At 36.6% G+C, this 18,103-nt stretch overlaps 1 pseudogene; it reads right to left on the bottom strand.

Annotated features, from left to right (window-relative positions):
* Positions 1–1,638: 1,638 nt before the first annotated feature.
* On the bottom strand, positions 1,639–16,576 carry LOC112032832 (DNA replication licensing factor MCM6-like; annotated as a pseudogene).
* Positions 16,577–18,103: the final 1,527 nt, after the last annotated feature.

The following is an 18,103-nucleotide window of genomic DNA, read 5'->3' as shown; positions in this document are numbered from 1 at the left end:
CCAACTATGGTAGAATTAAGGTTTCAAAATTTAAATAAAACAATTCTACAATAATAAAAAATTATTTTGTGATGAACATGATTATGAAATGCATTTCTCTTCATTAAGTTAGTTCAAATTACAAAATAATGATAACAATGAGACATTCCTTAAAAAAATAATTACGCGCAACGCACGGGTCTGCGACTAGTTGTCCTAAAAGTTTAAACACCATCTTAGAACTATAAAAATTATGAATTTAATCATTCTTTTAACAATACCATTTTTTTCTTCTTCTGGATAATACCATCTTATCTTAACATTATAGTTCATAGTCACAGATATACATGATAGCAAATAAATGAAATTCAAATTACATGTCATGTTCAGATTGGAGCAAAATCTGGGGTGGGTAGAATCAGTGACATCCAACTCCAAGGGCCACAGGGTCTAAAGCTGTTTGACCCACATATGCATGAGCATGACATTGTTTTTTGATGAACTTGTAAGCAATAGTGGCTTATTGAGTGAAAGCAAGAGATTTTAAGTTCCTTTATGAGACTGGCTTCCTTCCTTGAAGAATTAAATTACTGGTCTAACTTCTTTGCAGGATTAGTTTTCTCATAAATACGAAAAATATCTAATGGGATATCCTTAAAAAAAAATTTAATTTCAGGTCTGGATATAACATATATGTCAAAGATTTTGACACAAAAGTTCTCTCAAGAGAGCCCAAGCCCAAATCCACCTTAGGTCAAGGCATGACCATGACCAAATTGTGTGGGATGGTATGTTAAGCCACACACTACATCAACAAATTTGCACCATTTCTTGAATCGAAATGAGAGTGGCCTAAAAAGACTAGCTTTGGTTCAATATATTGAATAAGACACGAAAGTGACACATGATCATTTTTAGATACGTGTGATGTTTGTGTCTACGCCATGCCCCTTCAATTAGAGAAAACTCCAACTTCACAGCCTCACTCCCATAAGCTTAGAACTCATCTACACCATGCCTCTCCTATCATTCTCATCATTAAGTCAATCTTCTCAAGAATGGTCATTCCTCTATTAATGATAATTTTGAAAATAAAAGAGTGTCTTGAAAAGACAAGCTTGTTGCGGACTAATAGTAACTTCTAAAGATGCTATGAAAGTTGGCAATCTCTCTTTGGAAAATTGATCATATCATGCCCCCAAACAATTTAGAATTGTACGTTGTGGCTTGCTTGGCAAGATGGAGCGTTTAAAAACAAGTTATCAAATAAATCTCTCTTTAAAAAGTGGGTCTAATTATGATATAGTTAGTTGAGGAGTATTCATAGGTTTTTTTTTTTTTTTGGAAAAACCAATTCTTAGGCGACCGTCTCTTTTGGTACAAGACACTTGTAATTGCATGAAGGCTCAAATGCATGTGCAATTGCATTTTAATTGAATTAATTACTCTTGTATTTTTTTTTTTAATTCGATATTAACAATGGAGAGAATAAGAATCTTGAATGGAAATCTATATTAAAAATGCCAAGAGGCATAAATTGAGCTAGAAGTCTCTTGAAATTACTTTTGTATGAAATTTTACTTTCCAAGTGAGTTATAGGTGTCACTTTATGCTTAATTGAAGAATTTTACTTTAATCAAATATGGGATTTTTCCTAAATTGAGGTTTCCACATAGCTGGTTATAGTACTAAAAGATTGAAGAAACTGTTACAATTAACACTTCAGCAAACAAAACAAAAAAATGTTACAATTAACAGCTTGAAACTCAACAATTTCACAATGAAATAGATTAAGATTCAAGGAGATGCACCACTGACATAAGTTACAACTAATTACTAGAAAAATTCACCTCTTGCGGCAGCAGCCAGCTGTACTTTAGATAACATTGAAAAATCGAAAATATCAGTCCAGCAACCATACTTCCTTGCATTAGTAAACTGTCTAAGACGCACTAGGCTGTTGATGGCACCAAACTTTCATCTGTACCAGATCCACCATAGAATTGTAGAGCCTAACTTGCTGTAGAACACATGGCTAAGTTACATGAAGAAAACTACGAAGTGTCGAGACCATAGATGAGGTGGTTTCATAGTCTTAAAAGCTTTGCCTCCTTAATCGATGACATAATTTGGATTAACAGCTAAAATTCTGTCATTTCTAGATACAAATGTGGGCTGCGCTGCAGCTTCACCCTCCGCTGCTTGCCTACCATCATATACCACTATCAAATGGCCTTCCCTTCGTACCAAACTCTGCATTACAAAGTACTTGTTATGTAAAATTAACAGATACCATTTTTTTTAATTCATTTGATCCTATAATACTTGGTAGGATGCAAGATTGCTGTTGATTTACCTCTATAATAGCTTTAAGTTAGGAAACTTCAGTTGCTGCCTCCTCCATGGAGCTGTAGTTATTTTTCACATTCTGCTGAGCCATATACCATTGAATCAAGTCCCTCTGTCTCATTCCAGCCAGCCCAGTCCCTGCAAAAATGAAGCCCACAAAATGTTTCAAGGCCATGGATTACAATGATGAAGAATTAATAAACCATGAACAACTTCTAAAGCAACACATGTTTAGTTGAATATCGCCTTTCATGAGATATTCAAGGATCTATTAAAACAATAAATGGCAAAGGGTGCATTTGGTTTACCTTCTTGCGTTATAGTTTCTTCATGCTGTCTAAGGCGCATAACTAGAGCTTGGGTGCTCCACTTTCTGCACATCATAAAACAATTAAAAAGAATATATGGGTTGTCTATAAGTCTAAAAATGAATAATTTAAATAAGTAGCATAGGCGATGTGATCTCACCAACATCCCCAGAAGCTGACTCAGCTGTAGAGTTGCTTGGTTGAGCATCATCTTGACCAGTGCCGTCATTTCCATCTCCATCACCACCAACATTGCCATCATCACGAATTTCGTCTTGAAACTCTGACAAATCAATCTGGCCAGACTCCACACTACATGGCAAAATAGAATACACATTATAGCCTAAAAACTACATGAGAGAGAAAGACAAGAGAGGATCTTCAACAAATTTTCATTATTTTCTTGCCTGATTATGGATTTTTTTAGCAATTTCACCACTACATTAACATGACGTGGATGTATTTGCAAAAGAAAATCTCTTTAAGTGTAATGCAGAATGTATTACAATCACAATGCAGATTAGTAAGTTGCCAAACTTAAAAACACCTGTGTTTCCAAATGACTTCGAGCAATGGCTTCTGACAGTCTGATCAGTGCCTCCAGCTGCCTTACTGTCATGCGATAAGCAACTCTACTCCCTAGAGCTGTATCGCCTCTACGGAGAGCAACATAAGAGTCCACCAACAGTTTCCTAGCATCTGAGGTTAGCTGCATTAGTTTAAACACTGTCAGAAGCAGAGCACATTGGCTAAAGAAGCTTCTCCTGACAAAAAATAGCCTGATGAGTGAGAAAACTGTAAACAGCAGACCTTGGGTTTCAGAGTTTTTGCAAAAGCAATATAACGTTTCAGCTCTGCAGTTGTGAAGGCAAGAACGAGTGCATCTTCACGCTTCTGATGTACTCTCACAATGTGGTGGGCAATGCGGTAGTCAGTTTGATCATTTGGATCATCAATCATAACATATACCAGATCAAATCTTGAAAGAATAGCAGGGGGGAGAGCCACATTATACTGAGAAAACATAAATTAAAGAGGTTAGCCCTCATAAATAAAAACCTCAAATGTAATCAGTCACACTGCTGTAAAGACTAGGACTCACGTTTCTCATGCAACAATATAAAATATAAAAAGCGTGAAAGACTAGGACAAAAACCCATGCACTTTTGAGAACACTTCACAGTGCCCCTATCAGCTATAACAAAATTCTTACCTTAAGTGATTTAGACTTGTCATATCGCCCCTCGGCGGGGTTGGCGGTAGCAAGAATTGATGTCCGAGCATTTAGTGTTGCTTGTATACCTGCTTTTGTGATGCTTATTGTCTATTGCTCCATGGCTTCATGAATTGCCACCTTCAAGTCCATTTACATATTAGACATCTGAAATTGCTCTATGCATAAAATGCCAATTTGTTTTAAATAAATCAATAAACTAATTACCTGATCTCTGATATCCATCTTGTCAAATTCATCAATGCAACAAATGCCATTGTCAGCAAGCATCGGTGCACCAGCCTGAAATTAGAGCCAGATGAGATATATCAGACCATATACAACATTGCTTGATATGCATAGATATTAGACACATGACAAGAGGCCAAAAAGAAAATTCAAAATCCAAGCATCCTTGCCTTTCTCATAGATGTTTGCTTTGAACACTCTATTATAGATCACACTTAAATATATAACCTAAAAACTATATAGCACATCAAGCTTGAAAGCCTCCCACCCCCCTCTTTCTTTCTCCTCTTGATGGGTGTTTGAGCCCAGTGAGTTGCATCCGGATTAAGTATGTCAACAGCTATTGCATTTTATTACCAAGCTAGTATAGACATCATGTTCTTAATATTAATGCTGCGGCTTGCAAGTCCCAGTTCCATTCTTCTGTGATGGCCAATGCAAATCCAGCAGTTCTCCTTTTAACAAAACTAATGTGGCTTAATTTGGAAATCTTACACAACACAATGTTATGTTTCCCTTAACAAGTTTGACACAAGACAGTACAATTGAAAAATGACATGCAAGCTTGATGATTTCACACTTGACAAACATTGCAAAAGAATATTTAAGTCATACATTGCTTGGACTACTTGCATATGAATCCCATTAATATTTTAGTAGAGAATGCAGTAATGCTGTTGAGTCACTAGCGATGGCTAATGGAATTTGTTTTAGGAGTCATAAGTGCATGAGAAAAAAAAAAAATCAAGGGTACAAGATATTTGGTCTAAAATCTTACTGTTCAAATTATTCAGTTTTTGGAAATCCCATCACACTTAATTATGATATATCTACTAAAATGATTACAAGTTTGATTAACCGATTCCAGACAGCTTAATCACCATATGCCTCTGTTGGGAAATATCTCAGACCTTTCTTTCCTAGCCCTTTGACTTATATAATGCAAAGAAAATCATAAATAATATCCTAGTAATGGATCAAATTAAGAAAACTATTGATCCAAAAGTATAGACCCCCTCTGATAATGTCAACAAACTTGGACAATAAAAATATCAAACTTTGGCAGTTTGATGAAAATGGTCTTTTAGTTCCCTGCTAACCCAACACAGGTGCTGTGACTGATAGGATCCAATACAATTCATGGATCAAATTTACAAAAGGGTAAACATAAATTAAATTCTACCTCAATACAGAATTCACCAGTTTCTGGTTCTTTGGCCACAGTTGCAGTCAACCCTGCAGCGGAGGAGGATTTTCCAGATGTGTAAACAGATCTTGGAACTATGCCTGCAGTGTACCTGTGAATTCATATCCCAGCATATGTAAGTGGTTTGTACAAAACATGATAGTTGGGAATTTTTAAGATAGTTATCAAAATAAGCTTAATTATTGTTAGAGATATATATTAGTCATATTAGCCCAATGTAATAGGCCCAAACCCATTCTCGCTTGTACTAGTAGTCTAGGATTTAGTCGCGTATATATACTCATGTTAGGGTTCATTGTAACACAGGTTATTGTACTGCACTCTTATACAATAAAGATGTAGCCCTTAAGGGATTCCTCCGTGGATGTAGGCCGACAAGGCTGAACCACGTAATCCTTGTGTTCTCGGTGTTCCTATTCTATACTTTCCTATTCCGCATCCACTTTAGCATATACAACATGGTATAACACATCACATTGCTAATAATATTGTCTATTTAACATAGTATCAGAGCTAATGTTTAACATGGTATCAGAGCCAAACTTCGTTCTTGGCATCAAGCAAACATCTCTAGCAAGCTAAGAAGATTCTCATGTGCACATCACCATCAGAAGTCACACATGTTTGTCTGCTAGATTTAGAATCCACGACATCTCGCAACCACCGTGGCTCAGTGCCGTGTCCAAGATCCACAAACTCAAGCATACCCGTGACATTAATATCAGATCTGTGCAAATTGAGGCTTCACCTGATGAAACCAACCATATAGACGTGCTCCATGGCCTCTCGCGATCAAAACCCAGGAAGCTGGTCTCCCCAAAACAGCTCACGCGCCCCAACGCGCTTTCGCTGTTGCGGCGTAGTTATCCACGTGCTACCTCAGATTCTTCAGTAGCAGATCCTCCTCCGGCAACACGCACCGCCATGACGGCCTCGTAGCTCGCCGATCTGCCAAACCCAGAAGTCCGAGCATCAATCTCCCTCGCATGCACTTGCACACGCCTGCCGGAGTTCAGCACGCGCCGGTGGAATACCCGCATGTGCCACACGCGCCTGAAAACTGCTGCCGATGTCATCTGACGTCACCAGATGACGACATCACTCCATGTCAGCAGCCACACAGCACGTCCACATCAGCCTAGTCCACGTCAGCGACACGTCATAGGATGACGTCAGCAGCTCTGCTACTCGATCCGTGACCCGACCCAAAAACCTGGAACCGACCCAGACCAGTATCAGTTGACTTTGACCTTGGACCAATTGACTTTGACTTTTGCGTTGACCTTTGACCAACAGTCAAAATTTCCAAAATGGCCTATCTTGCTCAGTTTTTCGCGTAGATTCCAATTTTGGACTCCGTTTCTTCATTTGAAGCTCCAAAATTGGTGAATTGGCACATTCTTCATTGTGGTTTCTTCAAAGGCATTTTTCAAGGCATCTCCAAATGATCTTCTCATGCTTATCCAACCTCAAACCTTCATCAAACTTCTGCCTTGAGTTTGAGGGAGGGTGTTAGAGATATATATTAGTCATATTAGCTCAATGTAATAGGCCCAAGCCCATTCTTGCTTGTACTAGTAGTCTAGGGTTTAGTCGACTATATATACTCATGTTAGGGTTTATTGTAACATATGTTATTGTACTGCACTCTTATACAATAAAGATGTAGCCCTTAAGGGATTCCTCCATGGATGTAGGCCGACAAGGCTAAACCATGTAACCCTTGTGTTCTCGGTGTTCCTATTCTATACTTTTCACGTTGCTAATAATATTGTCTATTTAACTTAGTATCAGAGCTAATGTTTAACAATTATCATGGCACCTACCTCATCTTTGGAAATTTTTTTCTTCTCGTAACCCCATTTCCTTGCCAACTTTAGAGCTGTTTCTACACCTTTAGCACCTTCAAGCTCCATTTTCTTGGACCTCATAGGTAGGGTCCAAGGAAACTGATGAAAAGGGTGGTGAGGTTCTAAAGTTGAATATTTTGGATTGTTGGACTCCAGAGAATCACTATCGATGGTCTAAATCTAGAAATGGTAACCATTTAGATTTAGACCGTCGATAGTGATTTTCTGGAGTCCAACAATCCAAAATATCCAACTTTAGAACCTCATCAGCCTTTTCATTAGTTTCCTTGGACCCTACGTACTGAGCAAAGTTGAAAAATAGATAAGCTCTTGATAAAAAACACAATCATAGAGCACATTTTCAAACTCCTCAACTTCATGAGGCTCAGCTCCTTTAATTGCCCGCAATTAAATACATCACAAAATAAAAAAGGAAGCTAAGGGACCTTATTGAACGATCCAAACCAAATTGACCTGTCGAAACCTCCTTAACAGCATTAGGCGCATTATATTCCCTTCAAATTTAGCAACTAAAAGGTACCTTAGAAAACCCCTGACTGAGCATTACCTCTTTCTAACGTATTTTAATTCCATCTCCAGGACGGGATGCATTTCTGATGCCTGGTAACACCTCACTGCCTCAGCAATTCTTTGACTGATGCTATACAATTTTTCAACCATAAAAAAACTTACTTCTCAGCATTTGCAACTACTTCTCCCGACACACTAGAAGCTCAAATAGAGTACACATCAATATGGTACTGCTCCTTGAATTGTGCTGCAAAATTCTTAAACAAAACCTCATCAAAATCTCTCCCTCCGAAGCTTCTGTCAAAAGTATGTGATAAAATCCTCATATCCCCAGCCACAAATGATGCAATAGAGACCTGGGTATCACAATGACCAATGTCAATAAACAGAACACAGTTTGGGCCCGAAGTAGGAAAATCCGTTTTGTAAATCCCATAACAATTAGAAGTTGCAGTGCAGTCATGCATCAATTAGCTACACTAATTTAGTATGTCTATATAAGATATTCAATGCTGCAATGGTTGAACGAAAATTTATATATTTTTTATCATGACTTGGATTACCAGCCACTTGAAAATCAACCAAATCTGGCCTCTCTAAGCTTATTGGCATTAGAAAAGTTATTTTGTTGCTACTTTTATTGTGCTGAAGTTGAATTTCACTACTTCCAGCCTTTTCGTAGCATCATCATCTTGATGAAAGTAACAAGTGAAAATGAGTTAGAGCGACATTATAACAGATCCTTTGTTATAGATTTCAAAATTTGCATCACAAAAATTATCTTAGAATCTATACCTGTATATATTAAAAAAATTTAGTTGTGTGGTTTGCACTTAAACCTATTTTAAACTATGACCATTCTTAATTCCTAAAAGGTTATTTTGAAACTGCATTTCATTAAGGAACTAAGTTTTTGTTCCATACAAGAAAATGGAATAAATTATATGTTTCAATGACGTGTTTCCCCACATACCCACACCACATTACTTTAAGATATATTACTTCTCTTGATCAAAGGGGAAAATGATTTTATAAACACAATTCCTTGAATCATTTTTGCAAAACTAACCATTAGAAGAATTTAACTAAATTTCTATTTTTATTTTTTCTTTTGTTCCAAAAAAAAATACACATAAGTACGCAGTGCTCAATTTTGTTGGATTCTAGGAGTCATTCATTTTAGAAATTTATGGTCCATGATATCTCATGAAGTTGACATTCAATTGTTCTTAAGATCTACAAGCAAACTGCATACTGACTTACTATCAACATTTATGGTCTAGATATCTCATAATTCTAACTCATAGTAATAAGTTAAAGTTATAAAAATGAGGAGGAAGTACAAATGTTCCTAGGATAATATTTGAGCATGAATATCCTTAATTTCATCAGAGAATATAATGAACTAACCATCAGAACAAAGAATGCTTTTTAGCTGCTCATATATTGTAAAATAAACTTTGCAAAAGGTATCATTTAAGTTACCTTTTTTGGACCTCATGCCGTCTCGTATAATAAGAAGGAGGTCTTGCATGTCCTTCATCAGATGCCTCGGGCCCAACATTGTGTCCATGTTTGTGCCCCCTGTCCCACAAGGAGATGCCTTTGATATGCGTTTCGGCCAACCTTTTGCCACTGCAAGTAACCCAACAGCTTGCTCAGCCTGAACATGGGGTGGGTCAATGGCTGAAGAAGGGCCAATAGCCGTACTGTGGGAGGGTGGCTCCTGCTGCGTGTTAGGTGGGGTTGGATCAATACCCAGGTCAAAGGATCAAATGGGTGACAGCTCAAGAAATGATCGTGGGGTAGGTGGACGAATGTCAGACCCAGGATAAGGAGGTGGGGTGGGTGGAGGGATGGTGGGGCGAGGAGATGGATGTGGGGTGAGTGAAGGGATGGTTGGCCTAGGGGATGGATGTGGGGTGGATGGAGAGGGATCGGGGGTAGGGACAACTCAAGGGGTAGCAATAGGTGGACGAAGGCGACATTCGGCTGGAGCTGTGCTAGTGCTTGGGCCCACAGGAGTAGCTGCCTCCTCATTCGGGGCCCTAGGGATAGGAGATTGTACACGTTCAATTGCATACACTGCCGTCAACACCTCAGTAATGTCCTTATGGTCCTCCGTGCCCACTGGGTGACGCCTCAACAAACGGATGCAACATTCAATCTGCACATGGAAAAAACACACATATTAGTAATGCAATACCAAATCAACAATGCCAATCGATAATAAAATAAATGTTGGTTCTGAATTGGTTCTGCTAGTAATAATTGCAACTTAAAGGGAGACTAAGTGCTAAGCAGAAAATGTAGTAACATATATCATGTTCTCTAAACAGTGTTTCATGCTAAGAATTACGGTAAGATGTAGAAGACATTGAGAAGTTACTAGCAAAGTCACTATAGCACCGAGCCTATCGATGAACCTCCGAGTTACCCTTTTGAACCAGTTATGGTACTCGTGTTGTAGAGGCATATCACCAAGCACTGCTTCACAACATCGTTGAAGGCGATTACCCCTCTCATCGATATGCACAACATGTTTTCGCATCCAATCAACACCGACCTTCCCCTTCAAATCAATGTCATGAAGCACTGTGTCAGTGTCAATAGTGCGGGGAATTTCTTGAATCATCCCAAATTGACGAATGACACAATCCGGTGTATGTTTTTCTACTAGGTGGAAACATACAAGCGGCACTGTTGCTGTCCACACGGCCCTCCCTGCAACGCACCATGGGGGAAGGTCCTCTAAGTCAAATTCATATGGCTGTCACACCACTTACAACAGCCAAAAAACAAGTACACAACACATTAGGCAACAATGTTTATATTTCAAAGTTCACCAAACCTATATCTTGTTCCTAAACATGTAAAACAATGCATTTTCATACTTGGCCTAGCAACATTGAAGCTATTTGCTCGTGATACCTGTTCCTGAAGATGTGGGTGGGCCTACTTTTCTTGTTTGGGACCCACAACCACCTATAATCAAGAACAAGGGATCAATATCTAGAACTTTCCTACTAAGATAATTCCAATGTTAAAACAATAATGTAATCACATATAACTACTGAGATAATCTTATAGATATTTACTTAATTAATAATATCACTAGAATAAGGAACAGTCCTTATAAAAAACAAAGCACATACAAGCCACATGACAGTCACAAAATTCCTGACATATTAATGTAATCATATATATTGAACTTCTTTTTAAAAAATTTTATGTTGACATAAAAAATTGCTAGAAGCCTTTAAAATAAATAAACAAAATCAAGTTACATGATTGTGGGCTTAGGTAATGATCACATAATGTATATGACGTGTATAAGGTAGAGACTTACTTCAGGGATAGTGGACCACGCACTGGAGGACCATAAGCACCCACCAATCTAACTAGTGCCCTCACTTGCCCTGCATAGCTCTCGGTACAACCATGCAAGGCAAGCACTTCCCCAATTGTACCTTCGTGGGTTGCGAAGGTCTTCCAACTACTACACCCACATTAGATGCACCCTATCGCCGGATTTGTCCATGAATATTGTGTCCCCCAGTAACACTAGGATGTAGCATCGTGTGTACTTATGCAGTTGATCGTGAACGGTTTTTAGACCCCTTAACACAACCAGATTAACCTAGTTAATTAGCCAAGTGATTAACTTAGTCAAATTATGTAAATCTAGTTTATCACAATCAAACAATCATATCAAGTATAAAGCAGCGGAAAAGTAAATAACACAATGATATGATGACTCAAGAAACCACACGGTAAAAACCTGAGGAGGATTTAACCTAGCTATTCTCAAAGTAAACTTGAATCCACTATATTGAAAGAATTGAAGTTCATACAATAAGACTTACAAGCCCCCACACTCGACTTCTTATTGCTACCCACCAATAGAGCTTACTGACACAACCACGTGTATGCTCCAAATCCACGAACTCCTTTCTTGGATTCACCACCAGATACAAGCACCCACGCTTGTGTATCTTTAAGCTTCAATGGCAGCAACTGAGTTGATCATCAAGGTGTACATAACATCTCCTCCTTGAAAATCTTAAGTTTTGTGTAAAGGAAAACTCCTCTAGATCTCACAAGAGATTTACATAAAACAGAAAATATGAGCAACATGAGCAACTCTCAAGCAACCAAGACTTTAGAAAGGTTTGGGTACAAAATCCTAAAACCAAAAGAGGCACAAAAGGCACTCTAATCTCTCTCTCTTCAGTCTAAAAAACGTGGCTTAAGGTTTCCTTTATATAGTGAGAGAAGTAGATCTGAAACCTTATTCTTAATGGGCTTAAGCTGCTGTTTGGGCCGACTTAAAATTCTGCAGATACGATTTTCAATTGATCGAGCCTGTTCTTCAATTGATCGAACCAGGCAGAATATGAAGTCTTCTCCCTGCAGCTTGTATGTTCTTGAATCTTGACTTGAATCACCTTGAGTATTGTCTAATAAAACCTATAGAATCTAAGATCTATCTCTAGACAAGTTTGTGTTCACGATTTGCCAATTGTTCTAAATATTTAGAACCTAACAAACTCCCCCTTTGGCAATTCGTGACAAAACTTTCAAACAAAATGAAAAGCTCAAATACAAGAACAAACCAATACAATAAAATGCCCATTACAACAAATTCAACCTAATCACTATCCATCAGTTGCAAGTGTAGACAACAGCTCAATTGAATCAACCTGTATATTTCATGAAACACTAAACAAAACGCATAAATGTATGTGTGACTAAAAAACAGTAAATCAACAAATATGCAAACTAACTCTCCCCCTAAGTTAGATACATCAAAAACAATTTCAACTCCCCCTAAACAAAACAAACAAGATTCCCACATATTCCTACATTTCATCTAAATCTCCTCCTTTTTGTCACGTATTGACAAAGATAACTCAAACAAAGAGTAACAAAGGTCAAGAGAAAATAGACAATCAAGGGGACACAAAACAATTCAACTCTATAGAAAATAGAGACAACTCCCCCTATGAACAACAAAGGTTAAAAAAACAAGCTTCCCCCCCTATAAAAAATAGGAAAAACACAACAAGTTTTGGAAAAAACAATTTTGGGGAAAAATTAGGAGGTGGGGACAACTAAAAAGACACAAAACAAACTTAAAAACTAAGTTGAGGATACACATGAAGAAAAATAGTCTCTCTTTCAATAAATGCAAATTTGGCACTATGTGACCCATAAACAGTTGCATGAGTTGAGAAAATATTGGCACATTGATTATCCATCATATCTCTTAAGAAAAATATTTTTTGCAGTTCACACATAAAAATAGCATATACTAGAAGCACATAACTCAAAAATTAATCAATCAATTTTTAAATCAAGTTGAGTACCCAATTTAGCAAATTGTATGCATGTTATGTGTGAAAACAATAAGAGATATGATTGCAAAACTGCAAGATGGATACAGAAAACAATGCAATACATGAAAAAATATGTCATGATGCATGCTGTAATGCAGTGAAACTAAGTTCAATATAAGTTCAAACTCACAAAATTGGCTTGAGCATAGAATTTCTGGAAAAAAAAAAAAAAAAAAAAAACCCAAAAATTGAAAACCACTTGTATGTTTTGAAAGAAATTTGACCAATTAATCATCACACAAGTTAGAAAACAGAGTAGAATGATCAATTACATCAATCCAACAAGCCAATTTAATCAATTTTAACCCAATTGAACAAAAACCCCAAATGGGGTACATTCAAGCTCTAGAATTTTCAATTTCTCAAGCTTTAAACACATTTTGCATTATGATCAAGGAACTTTTAATCTTGGATGGTCACAATAAGATCACACACAATAAAATGTACTAGGTTTAGTAAAGAGTAACTTGTGTAATGTGTGCAACTAGCAAAAACTTGAGATACATGTAAGGTGATCTATGAATAGAAATCAAACACAAAGTCTACCAAATTCATCACATAGAATTTAAAAGAGACTATCACCTAAAGAGTTATATCATATAACTCTCACATCTCCTAGAACATAAGCTTGCAATTATGTAAGTTTCTTGAATTTTGCCTCATAATATACACACCAATTTTAATTATGTGATTTGGCATCAAGCCTAATAGTACACACCAATTTTAAGTATTAAGAAATTAAACCGAGGCTATACCTTATGTTCTTTTTGTGCATGTTCTACACTTTCTCGAGCATAAAATCTTACGATATGCACTAAGGTGTTCATGATTGGCTAATGAACAGTGGTGAGATGGTTATTTATGCCTTTCTCAAAAAGGATCAAGTCCGACAATCAAAGGCATGTGACTTCAAGATCAAGACAAAGCGATCAAATACCATACACATCTTTCCCACACATCATGCACTACAAAGCTTTAGCTAGTAAAGTGCAATAAATAAGCTCATCCAAGCTAAACAAGATACATAAACATGTTATGTAAAGATAATATGGCCAACCTTAATTTCAAATCCAAGATCTATAATACAAAACACAAAAATCTTTTTGGTTTTAAAAAAAAAAAAAATTATGACCAAGAACAAAAAGCACACATTATGCTAAATGAACAATGCAAATGCAATGCATGACAGTGCTTAACTAAGCTATAGAAGGTACATAAACAAGAAATATCAATTTCTTAATTAACCCTTGAGTACATGTACAAACTTGTACATACACAAAATCAGAAATAGCTTAGCATATTATTCAAGTTTCTCCACAATGTCAAGCATGTTCTAAATCAAGAGAGATATCATAATAGATGTAATCCTCAAGAAAAATAAAACTAGACACAAAATAAAATATTTTTGTCTTTTTGAAAATTTTCAATGTTTTTGGATTTTTGAATAATCAAAACAACCTAAGAAAATAAAACAACCAAAAACTAAAAGAAAACATATCCACAATTAATTGAAAGAATTAAATCAGGGACAACTCAACAACATGTACTTGGAGAATCTTTTCTCACCCATATAGCACGAGTCTTCGGCTTTGTAGGTAAAAATCCATGTGAAGCAGAGTATATTTGAGAGATTACACAAATCTTCTGAGAAAGACTAAAATCCTGCAATTTCCTTTCATAAGCCAACAAGCTTAAATTTTTCAAAAGAATATGAAACAATTTATATGGACTTATGGCAAGAGAAATATCATCACATATCCTAGATTGAAATACAGAATGTTTAAATTTCAATTTATGACAATTAGGACGAATGTGACCATAGACACCACAAAAGTGGCAAACAGGAACAAATTTAGCAACATTAGTATTCCTAATAGCAAATCTAGTCTCAAATTTTGGTTTTTGCCTCAACAAAGAAGAATTTGGTCTAATATGACCAACAACACCACAACAGTGACAAGTAGGCACAAAAACAAATCTATTATGCTCTCTAACAGTAGGTTTAGACTTAGGTTTAAAAACTTCAGCGTCAACATCAGAACTTTTACCTTTGTCTAACCTAGCACAATAAACCTTTTCTTTATTATTCCTCTTAAAAGAAGGGATATAAACTTTCTCAGTTTTAAGCTTAAGAGAAATAGAAACACTTCTGTTATCAACAACAGGCTTGGTACTAGTCAAATTTTCAATTTTAGCTTTAGATTCAACCAACTCTTGTTCCAAACTTTTCATCTTCTCATCTTGAAAAGAAATTTGATTTTTCAAAAATTCATTCTTTTTATTAGACTCAGCTAATCTCACAATCAAATCTTCTTTTTCAAGATTAGCCAATTTTAACTCTTCTTTAAATTTCTTAGAGATTTTCAAAGATTTAGATAATTCCTTACGAAGAGTTTCATAGACATCAATAAAATCAACAAAAGCATGAGCAGAAGCATGATCAGAAAGACAATTCAAATTATCCATGACAACAGGGGTCAAGTATCAGCTCTTAGATCAAGAGATCTACAAATAGAGAGCTGCCTGCTCTGATACCACTTGAACGGTTTTTAGACCCCTTAACACAACCGGATTAACCTAGTTAATTAGCTAAGTGATTAACTTAGTCAAATTATGCAAATCTAGGTTATCATAATCAAACAATCATATCAAGAATAAAGCAGCGGAAAAGTAAATAACACAATGATATGATGACCCAGGAAACTACACGGTAAAAACCTGGAGAGGATTTAACCTAGCTATCCTCAAGGTAAACTTGAATCCACTATCTTGAAAGAATCGAAGTTCATACAATAAGACTTACAAGCCCCTACACTCGACTTCTTATTGCTACCCACCAGTAAAACTTACTGACACGACCACGTACAAGCTCCGAATCCACGGACTCCTTCTTTCTTAGATTCACCACCAGATACAAGCACCCACGCTTGTGTATCTTTAAGCTTCAATGGCAACAACTGAGTTGATAATCAAGGTGTAGATAACATCTCCTCCTTGAAAACCCTAAGCTTTGTGTAAAGGAAAGCTCCTCTAGATCTCACAAGAGATTTACACAAAACAAAAAATATGAGCAACATGAGTAACTCTCAAGCAACCAAGACTTTAGAGAGGTTTGGGTACAAAACCCTAAAACCAAAAGAGGCACAAGAGGCACTCTAATCTCTCTCTCTTCAGTCTCAAAAACATGGCTTAGGGTTTCCTTTATATAGTGGGAGAAGTAGATCTGAAACCCTAAACTCTGAACTACGACTGCGGCAAGTAACAAACCCTGGATCTTGCATAGAACAGAAACCATGGATTAATATATGACAACAAATGCGTATACATTGTATGAATTAAATGCATGTACATCGGTTAAATCTTTAGTGTTGTGCTTTACTTGCCCATTCCAAATAGCTTCGGACCAATGCTTGAGCTGCTGTGACAATGCCGACTTGTCAATGGGTCCAGGCTGTGTATAGTCAATCCGCCCAACATTTGCAGCAGCCATACTGCACAAAAATGATAAGCAGTTAGTTTGAGAAATGAACACACAATATGCTTATGGAACTAGGTATGAGTTAGAGCAACTAAAGCCAGTTTGTACAATGAGAATTCTGTAAAAGATGAAAGACTAAACCAAAAGAGGCCAATATGAACACAGAGCTTTTTAGACCTAGGATTTTATTTTTAAGGTAAAGTTTTGAAGAAAGAAAAAGAGTAGTAGTAGCAATCAACTGCAGCAAAGCCATATTAGAATTAATAAACTAATATGCAAGCAGATTAATAAACTGTAAAGTGCACGTTTCCTAAATTTTTATATGGATGTAATGTTTTCTATGGATATAATGCTCTCTATGGGTATTAGTCATCTCTTTATATGGATGTAATGTTTTCTATTCTATAGCGAAGAAGAAGAAGTTTTCTAAATTTGTATAAGTGATGAAACTTTGTTTGACGTGTGATGCCAAGGAAATCCTAAGTGTGATGCCTAGAATTTGACTATTTTCCTTTTTTGTTTCTTAAATTCCCAGCTACTTAAAACCTTACAAACACACATTGGTTTGTCACATTTCAAACCTTAAATACCAAAACTTCAAAACCCTAAATCACTCACCATCAAACAACCCCAAATACCCCATAAAGAGCAGAAAACAGTTAATGGCTTACTGCTTACAACCCTGGAATAGCAATCCAAAAGGTTAGATATTTCACATGGATGCAGATCTGCTAGATGGAACATCAGCCTGGTCTGCATAGTAAATGCTTCCACTTTAATATCAATTTTCAGTACAATACCCCTTCTATGAGCAACATGAGCGTAAATGCCCTCCAAGCCAAGAAAGTACAGCCAGTCTTTATCATTGAGAATTCCAGGGACAAAATTGGGAAATGCCCTGTTTGGGCAAAAATAGCAGCTTTATGCCCTTTTTTCCAAACTAAATAGGGAAATGCCCCTGTTTTGTAACTCGACAAACGGGAAATCGAGTTATATTGAGAAACTCGATTATTCAATAAGCGAGTTATGTGTGAACTTGGACTACCATCGTGGCATTTTGTTTCTGAAAAACTCGATAATTTGAAAACCGAGTTATATAACCGACTATGCAGCTATCGAGTTATGCGCTTGTTAAACATCTGTCTATCCTGTCTTGGTGTCAGGTGTACGGTACAAGTCTTGAACATAACTCGATATTGTATTAATCGAGTTATAAAGTATACTCGAAATCCGTAGAGTCGAGTTATTCTCATATATTATCTGCCCATCCCTCCCCATTGAGAGTGTCTTGCATTTCGGCTGAACTGGTTGCACTCTACAGCTCTGCTCCACAGTTGCGTCTGGACTCAAGTAAAATTTGTATCACTTCAGGTAAAAAACTCACATCATAGTTTTATCGCAATGGTATTTTTATTTGATATTGTAATGAATTTTTATTTTTTTGGTTAAATTTTTAATTTTATGGCAATGATATTTTTTTGGTTAAATAAGTACATTGGTATGATTTTGGTTGTTTGTTGTAGTAAATGTTGGTTAGAAG

This window comes from Quercus suber, unplaced genomic scaffold (assembly GCF_002906115.3).
Source record: "Quercus suber isolate HL8 unplaced genomic scaffold, Cork oak 2.0 scaffold_297, whole genome shotgun sequence".
Lineage (NCBI taxonomy): Eukaryota > Viridiplantae > Streptophyta > Magnoliopsida > Fagales > Fagaceae > Quercus > Quercus suber.
The sequence above is the reverse complement of the archived record's forward strand: the minus strand, read 5'-3'. Positions and strand labels throughout refer to the sequence as shown.